Source organism: Triturus cristatus, chromosome 1_1, assembly GCF_964204655.1.
Source record: "Triturus cristatus chromosome 1_1, aTriCri1.1, whole genome shotgun sequence".
NCBI lineage: Eukaryota > Metazoa > Chordata > Amphibia > Caudata > Salamandridae > Triturus > Triturus cristatus.
The window spans coordinates 1,215,838,021-1,215,847,539 of NC_140579.1; the positions used below are offsets into that span (position 1 = coordinate 1,215,838,021).

Here is a 9,519-nt window from a genome sequence, read left to right on the forward strand (position 1 = left end):
CCAGTCTGTTCCTGCTCTCAATGTGAGAAATCTGGGAGTATGTTTTGATCATGAGCAGTCGTTTGACGGTCACATTCATAAGAACTGTTTTCAGCTATTTCATTCCCTGAAAAACATCTTGCTATTTCTTCTTTCAGAGTTGCATTCCTTTGCAGTTGGTTCCCTGATAATTTTTTCAAATGGATTACTGTACACACTACAGAGAATCCAGATCATGATAGTATAGCTAGCTGCATTTCAGAAGAAATGTGATCATGTGCCTGATGCCTGCTGTATGATACACTGGCTTACGGGAAAGCAATGCATCCACTTTCAGTTCCTCTATATCAATCACTGTGCCTCCTTCTCTAAGCTTAAAATTCCCCAATACAAAAAAAGACCAATGCAGATCAAACTCTGGAACATCGCACGATCACCCTGGATCCAACTTTGCTCTATTTCGCAAAACGCTCAATGCCTTCCTGTTTTACTAACCTCGTCAGTCGTCATCTATTTCTGGGTGGGGTTTTTTGCCTCGATCTTCCTGTTGTTCCTTTCCTAGTTGCAATATTTCGTTGGGCTACCGTCTACACTGTAGAAATAAATGACTAAATAAAGCATAGGGTGCTCAAAATGTCCCTCTTGCCTCCGAAAACAATTACCTCCTTTTAAAGCCCCCCCCCCCCCCCCCCCCCGTTTATACGTGATGCATTTCACACAGGCGTATCTGCGAACAACAAGAGAACGGAAAAGCACATTCCATTTTGCACAGAATTCCAATTTCTATAAACATAAGTCTACAAATAAACCCGTATGATTGTCTGTAAGAAAGGCACTTACTGGTCTTAAGGATGAAACTGGACTTTTAGGATGGGAGAGGGGAATCGGAATCGCTGATCGCAGTCTCCAGACAGCACATCCCAGAGACACACAATGTTATCTGTGGATGCACTAACTAATTTGTGACCATCACGACTCCAGCTGAAAGTGGAAAAAAAACATCTTTGACAAACTATTTCTAAGAAGCTAAATACAGCAGTCAAAGAGGCTTAAGGGTAAATTAGTAGGCTTTACACACAGGACTTCAAAAGACCTAGGGAATTAAAAGGTTATTCAAATGACTGACAAACCCGGCCTTTTGAGTTTCAAGTCTCACCTGTAAAGTCATAACACCAGAAGCTCATACTCCCTGTGCTATGTTCTTAACAACAAAGTGTGTCAGATAATCACTTTATCTCATCAAGTCTTTCTTTTCCTAAATCGGAAGCTAACTCCAGCACCATTTAAATGACTGGATATTTACATTATTTATTTTCCTCTGCTTTATTGTTTCCTACGAAAAGGGCCGCTCTTCCATGCTGCCCATCTCTACCAAAGTGTTCCATTTTTAAAAAATTCTGTCAGGCATTGTTATTACATTGTGTATAAAGCTTTGCATGCAGTGAGGAATAAAATCAACAATTAATAGTCATTGTTTGTATAATCTTCTTTTGTCAATCTTAGTGATCAGGAGTGCATTAGGACACACACAGGTGCCCACATTTATCTCATAACCTGTTTGCATCCTTAATGCATGTAACTTTATGCACTATAGAAGTTCGTTCGTTCAATAACTTTATTTCGGCCACCAAGGACCATAAAAGTTCATAAAAAACATGTAATACAAAATTTAAATTAATAAATAAAAGTAGCATTTAAAAAACATTACGTATACAACTTTACATATACATACAATACTATACGTCGATTAAAACAAGGATTAAACTTGAAATTCATTATCGAGCGTTATATTAATTTAGAGCAAAAAACTCATGCACAGCACTGGGTTTGGTAATCAATTTCCTCCGTATGTGCCACATTGCATTCAAAAAGGGGGAGACAGCAAAAATTATGGGGGGGTGGGTATCCTTTTTTAACACCCTAAATGTATGTGTGCACTGGCGAAACCCTAAGTTTCTACAAATTGGAATTAGCCAGTGCTTGCGTGGACCCTGATACGCTGGGCAAAAAAAGAAAACATGAATATCGTTTTCCAAATAAGAACCACAGGCAGGGCACTCCTTGCTCATAGATTTATCCCACTTGCTAGAAAACACTCTAAGCGGGAGAGTGCCTAGCCTAAGTTGCATATACAGTTTTCGTGCTAGTGCAGGGAATATTAGGTCTAGGAATTCCTCTCTTTTATACTCTATTTAATCTGGAGGAACTCAGTAGTCAATCTGCCCCCATCAGAACTCGCATGCAGGGATGCTAAATTATCTTTCTTATAACAGCGACTCAGGTCAGCTTTCGATATCTCTGGACAAGCAACTTCCGGAGTTAACCAACCAAAGCTCAGATAGACCTAGCTTGCAGCTAATTAACTTAATGTGGGCCCGCCACCTGATATTCTTGTTTCTCAGTGCATCCCAAATTTCTCTAAATTCGTTTCTATAGCAAGCGAGCTCAGGTACGGACCACAATCTTTTCCAATATAATAGCGGGCGTAAAGGCATAACCTCCTCAATAGGTAGTAGCCCTAGGTCCATACGCAATGGTACCAATGGGGTACTTATAGGAAGACCCAATATATTCCTCACCAATGCCTGTTCCACCTTGGCTAGGTTTTGCGATTTTTGGTGCCCCCAAAGTTCGGCCCCATATAGGGCTGCCGATCTAGCCTGGATATTATAAATTTCAATTACTGGAGCCGCAGGCTTAAATTCGGACTCTCTATGTAGCTTCTGGATCCCCCCCACCACCTTTGTTAGCTTGAGTGCAGCCTTGGCCATCTGCGGATCCCATTCCAAGTGTTCTCCCAAGGTGATACCCAGATATTCAAAGGTCTTCACTCTCTCCAGCGGGGTTCCACCTAGGACGGGATTCGGGCGTGTTTGCGTCGGCGGGTTGAAGATCATGAACTTGGTTTTATCTAGATTTATCTCTAGTCCCCTAGAAACACAAAAATCGGCAAAACCATCAAGAAAGCGTTGGATGCCCGTTGATGTCTTGGACAACAACAAAGTATAGTCCGCGAACATCAGGGCGGGCACCCGACCAGTGGCTAGCCTCGGGGCCTCTATATTCATTACTCCCAGAAGGTGATCAACCAGTCCATTTATATAAAGGCTAAAAAGGGTGGGAGCCGGGACACAGCTCTGGCGCACCCCTTGGTTGACCGGGAAGCGACCTGATAATTCCCCATTCTTCCCACACCTTACCTGGGCGTAAGTGCCACTATGGAGTCTCATTAAAACATTAAGAAGATAGCGTGGTAAACCCAAATCTTGTAGTACCCTCCACAGTTTGTTTCTAGGCACCAAGTCAAATGCTGACCGCAGGTCAACAAAGATCATGTAGAGGCTGCCACCCTCTACCTTTACAGTTTTCCAATATAGGACCTGCAGTCTAAATAGGTGATCCACCGTGGATATACCCTGTCTAAAACCAGCCTGGAACGGAGATAAAATCTCGCCATCCTCCATCCAACTCGGTATTCTACTTAGAATGATTCTGCCGATCAATTTTTGCGTCACGTCTATGAGGCTAATTGGCCTATAATTAGATGGTTTAAGGGGGCAACCTTTTTTAAAGATAGGAACTATTTCAGCTCCCCACCATGTTTCCGGGGGATCCATACCATTCATTATGGCATTAAAAAGAACACGCAAATAAGGAGCCCATATTTTCGGTTCAGAGCGGTATAGATCTCCCGTTATCTTATCTAGTCCAGGGGCCTTTTTTGGAGCTAATTTCAAAATGGCATCCTCTACCTCCACCAATGTAATCTCCCAGGCCCCCTCCAGTCGATACTCATGGAGGAGGCATGTGAGAGTGGTTTCAAATTCATCATTACTCGGTGGGGAATACAGGGCCTCAGAATGCAATTCCCAAACCGATGCAGCTATATTTGGTTCATTGGCCAATCTACCTACCCTGCTCCCACAACTAATAATTGTCCAAAAGGATTTAAAATCTTTGGACTTTAGTGCAACTCTAAGGTCTTCCCAGTTATCCGCCTCCCACTCTTTCTTTCCCTTCTGAATAGCCTGCTTATATAAGCACCAACAGTACTTAATCCTAGTTTTATCCTTTGACTTGACCGCAAGGACCAAGTCCTTTTTGGCTTCCCTGCAATGAGCATTGAACCAACAGTGGGCTACAACTGGATTTGTCTTTGACCTTCCTTCCGGGTAAAACACATCGGAGAGATTTTGAATGAGCCCTTGGTGTATTTTCAAGGGCTCATCGCCAATCCCTGTGTGCTTAGCTTTATCCTGCACCTCACCCATATCACTCAGGGAAGGCAGAAACCTTCGATACACATCTGCAAGTTTATTCGGGGAGCCTAATATTTGTGGCCACTTGACTCTCCGCCTGTTATTAGTTAATAGGAGCGGAGGTCCAATTGAGTTTTTATCTGGGATTGGATTTGACATACCCAGACTCTCTGGTTTTAACATCATAACCAGAGGATTATGATCACTATCTTTCCTATCATATATTATGAAATCCTGAACCATTCCCCAAGTTCTAAATTCGACCAAAATATAATCCAGGATGGAATTGTGGCCTTCCCTATTGAAGGTCATACGCCCCGGTCTATCTGACTTTGTCCTCCCATTACAGGCTCTAAAAGAGGACAGAAGAGTGAAAGAGTTAATTTGTAACACCAGGGGAGTCCAAGCTCTAACTACCAGAATCTGCGTTTCCGGAATATGCCAGTGCCGGTCCTCATCATCTAGACCATCTTGGGTTGTATCAGTAAGTGGCTCATACTGGCAGTTAAAATCACCGCCCACAATTAGAGTAATTGATGGGTTCAAGGTTAGAATAAACTGCCTAAGTTGGTCAATCGTTCCAGATTCCCTCCCACACACAGTTGGCCGTGAGTAGATGTTTATACAAGCAGTTTGTCTGTTTTCTGAGAAAGTAAGCAAGACACACTGTACATCTAACGACCCAGTAGGGATCTGGACTGCCTGGGCCCCCAGATGTGTACCAACCCAGATGCTAAGTCCCCCTGATGGTCTGCCCTTACCCTTCGTGGTTGCTGGTACACTAAATGTAGAATACCCTCTCCAATATATATCAGCCAAAGACCAAGTTTCCTGGAATAGGCAAACATCACTTCCCTCCACCAAAGCTCCCCAATCTGGGCACAGCAATTTGTTTTTAACCCCAGCCACATTCGACGACAGGATATTTATTGTTTCCTTTGTCCCACCCGCCCCAATTTGGGGTTGCTCTGGGTCAAAGTTGTCCCCTACAACAGTGGGTTCTTCAGCAATATTTAAAATAGCAGTTTGACCCATCCCTTCTCCCTCATGGGCAGTCAACCTGCCCACATCCACTGGGAATACTGTGCCTCTACCAACCGCCTGAGTTGTTAAATAAGGAGGTCTAATATCTGCACCCATCCCCTGATTGCCATCCCCACTCACCCTAGCAGTATACCCTGAATCATTCCTGGCTATCCAGCCACCCAAGGCCAGTCCCTCTTCAATACGTGGGGCAATTTGGAGAGGCAGCCCTCCTCCCTGAGCCCCACTAGTTGTTTGTTTTAACCTAACATACTTATTAGTGAACATGGGAGTCAGTCAATCTACCAGATCTAAACCGCTAAATCTATTACTGAGTGGCACCATAAATTGTAAGCCGTTGTATCCAGCCCTATTCTCTTCTTGTTGGTTACAGTTGGATGATTGATAAAAAGGGCAATAAAAATTGTTTAAATTATAGGCCCTAATGGTTACGCCAATGGGTCTCATCGGCCATGCACATATATGTCTTACAGCTCTCGGGTCCCTAAAGTTTACAACAACACAATCACCTACTTCATTTTTAGGTTGGTTCCCTACCCAGCTGACTCTCCTCACGCACAGTATCTGGCTATAGACTTCGCCCGGAAGGGGTCTATTAGAATTTAGCCAGTGGATTATTTTACATTTAAGTTGTTCGTGTGTTTCGGACTTCCCCTGATCCAATTCTGGCACCCCCGTCAGTATTACCACATACAGCGCACAATCTGGCGGGGAGGTCCAAATGGGACTGAATGGGTTTGGCCACCATCCTACCTGGGATTTGCTGCCCAGATATTGGCTTTCTTTGAGTGCTTAAAACTCCCAGGGGCCTTTCCTCACAGTCCCTCTCCCGTGCCCCCACAATTATCGGCTCTAGTGCAGATGAATTGTCCGAATTTACCCCTACTTTCCTTACAACACTTGGGGCCATTACTTGAGCTTTCTGAGTAGAGATAGGTCCAGCAGATCCCCCACCATCCCCGAATCCCTCCTTCAATGGAACGTTTGTCCTATCAAAATTTACTGTAGTATTCTAGTAATATCCACATTTGACAACATTGTTCCTACAATTTTGTCCAGCTTAGTTTCAATGCATGTTAGTCATTCTAGTAGTGGCTGCATGGACAAAGTGATGAGACCCTCGATCCTCTGCCAATTGAAGTCCACTGTTTGGGAAGTTCTCATGTCCGCATCGCCCACCTTTGGTGTACCTGCCGCCACATTATTATGCTGAGCTACTTCATTGGCAGAAGAATACAGTATAGCCCATTTATTACTTTTATCAGATTTGTTCACCTTTCCATTCTTCCCCTTTCGATGAATACCTCCACATTTCCTCTTCAGGATTGCTCCAGGCGACTTTTCTAGGGCTATCAGTTTAGTCTTTGGGGTATCCTTAGCCCGAGTCACAGGTCCTATAGACAAATCTGATCCAATGTCTTTATTAACAGGAATCAAATTAGCCTGTGACCCCACCGAATTAGCAGCAATATTCAGCACATCCAAGTCACCACAACTTATTGTTTGTTCGGCAGAATATATCTCTCTTTCTCCTACCTTCCATTGCAAAGAAGCCTCCTAGGTATAGGTATAGTTTGATTTGATTTGATTTGATTTGATTGATTTGGTAGAGCGCAACAGCTACCCCGGCAAAGGGGTGTCCCGGCGCTAAGAACAGACAAACTAATCTGAGGTGGAGGGGGAGGGGTAACTAGGCAGCAGGGAAGAGATGAGTCTTAATTGCTTTGCGAAAAGCAGGGAGGGAGTCAATAGTGCGAATGCTGAGGGGGAGATCGTTCCACAGTTTGGGGCCAAGGACCCCAAAGGAGCGGCCTCCAGTTCGGCAAAGTCGAAACCTAGGGATTGACAGGAGGAGTTGGTTGGTAGAGCGAAGAGCACGGCCAGGGGCGTAGGGTTGGACAAGGCTTCGGAGCAGAGGGGGGCTTCCCAGTTTCACGATCTTAAAGATCATGACTAAGGCCTTGAATTGGATTCTGTGGTCCACGGGTAGCCAGTGGAGCTTGCGGATGGTGGCTCTGGCTGAGCACCTCCGTGGGAGGCCAACCAGCGTTCTAGCTGCCGCATTTTGAATGCGTTGGAATCTGGCTGTTTCCGCTTTATTAGCTCCCAACAGGAGGACATTAGCGTAGTCCAGGCGTGATAGAATGGTGGCCTGGATAATGAGCTGGCGGGCCTTGGCATCGAAGAGCCCAAGTATGGGCCTGAGGTTCCTTAAAAGGCCTATGCAGGTGGCTGCCACCTTTTTTGTGTGGGATTGGAAACTAAGGTTGGCATCAACCCAGACTCCCAGATTTTTCACACAGCTTTTGGGGAGTGGGGTGTTGCCTAAGGATGACGGCCACCAGTGCTCGTTCCAAAGGCTGATGTTACGGCCCAGGAGGAGCACCTCGGTTTTTCCGGCGTTGAGTTGGAGGTAGTTGTCCGTCATCCAGCGAGCCACAGCAGACATACCCTCTTTGAAGTTGGATGCCATGGCGGACGGGCTTTCCGAGAGGGTGACAACCAACTGGGTGTCGTCCGCGTATGATACAAGCGTGAGCCCCCATTCTCTAGCTACGTCCGTGAGTGGCTGGACGTATAGGTTGAAGAGGGAGGGGCTCAGCGCTGAACCCTGTGGAACCCCCTGAGCGATGGGGTGAGGTTTAGAGAGGTAAGGAGGGGCAGACACCTTGAATGATCTATCCTTGAAAAAGGATCGGAACCATGCAAGTGCCGGGCCAGTCACACCGGTAGTCTCCAGACGTTCTAGCAGGATGTTATGAGATACCGTGTCAAAGGCTGCGCTGAGATCGAGGAGAATCAGCGCAGCACTATGACCGGCATCTAGAATCATCCGGAGACGCTCCGAGGTAGCTAGTAGGGCAGACTCCGTACTGTGGCCTGCACGGAAGCCATTTTGGGAAGGGTCCAGGATTCCATGATTGTCCAGGTGTTTCGACAGAGACTCATTTACATGGGTTTCGGCAATTTTGGACATCCATGGGAGAAGGGAAATGGGCCGAAAGTTTTCTGGCTTGGTGGGGTCCAGGGTGGGTTTTTTAATTATCGGTGATACCCATGCTTGTTTCCAAGCGATGGGTACGAGTCCTGTGGCGAAGGAGATGTTGAGGATGTTCAGCATGGGGGATGAAAAGAAGTCCATTGAAGACATGAAATGGGAAGGGCTCATGGGATCCGCTGGAGAGCCAGACTCCACTTTCTTGCCTAGTTTGGTCAGGTCTGCAGCGGTGATGGCAGGGATTAGGGACAGAGGTAAGATGTTAGGGGTCGTGGTCATGGGAACTTCCTTGAGAGGAGCAGTCTGCGGAAAGGTTGCGTAAATTTTCTGAATTTTTTAGTTGTTAGAGGGGGGGCCCGGTCCGGCCCGGCCTCCTCCGGTCTCTAACGGCTCGAACGGGCCCGCCCTTAGCTTCAACCACGCACGTCCCGCAAAGCGGTATGCGTAGGCAACTAAGTAGGCAATCAAGTAGAAGTAGGGGGCCGGGGAAGAGGCACACAGCTGCACAGAATTACGGGGCTGCTGGTCCTCGCAGTCCCCGTTGTAATCACCTCCACAGGCTCCACAGGGTCCAAGTGCACTGCTTGCTTTTCAATATTTCAATGTTTCGTGCCAGCAGATTCACCAAACACCCAACTCCAATTGTCCCCTCTGTGAACTTCCTCAGCAGTCCCAGCACTCCCTTTAGCTCCCTTCAGCTCGTTGTTACAGTTACAGTTCTTTGTCGAGTAAAAATCACCTTGTATAAATATGCGCTTTTATCTGCTCTTACCGGGAGCTTCTCCGGGAGTTTACTGCTCCTCTCGAGCCGTTACAGTCCCCCTTCCCGTAGCTCTCCCTTCAGCAATACTGCCGCCGCCGCCGACGACCACAGCTGAAACGCCCACACACTGGAACGCTGAAATGCTCACAGCCGGGGCTCTCGGGCTGGCTCTGTTAGGTGCGTGCGTGCGTGTTGTCAGATGCCCTGCGCCCCGTTGTTTATCCGCCTCGGCAGTGCTTCTGAGGTCTGCTCGTGGGGAGCCAGCAGAGGCGGAGCCCGGGGCTGCTTCCTGCCTGCCTCGAGTTCATCCGCTGTCAAGCACCTCGCCCCCGCCCGACCCCTCTGCTGCAGCTCCGCGGTCGGCCCTCGCTTCCACAGCTCACGAGCGGTGTGCTCTCTACCAGAATGTAGAAGTTCCACTATTTATGCTAACTGTACTTGCTCACATTTATTTTCACAGAAATTCTGAAGTAGTT

General features: G+C 46.7%; 1 protein-coding gene across 1 annotated transcript in view; it reads right to left on the reverse strand.

Moving 5' to 3' along the window:
* LOC146871853 (retinoblastoma-binding protein 5-like) overlaps window positions 1-9,275 on the reverse strand; it is a 99,224-nt gene extending 89,949 nt beyond the window's left edge. The window contains exons 1-2 of the mRNA XM_085599787.1: window positions 9,053-9,275; window positions 820-960 (exon numbers count right to left, since the gene is read on the reverse strand). The gene's annotated coding sequence lies outside the window, so the exon portion shown is untranslated. The remainder of the gene's footprint in view (window positions 1-819; window positions 961-9,052) is intronic.
* Between the last annotated feature and the right edge of the window lie 244 nt (window positions 9,276-9,519).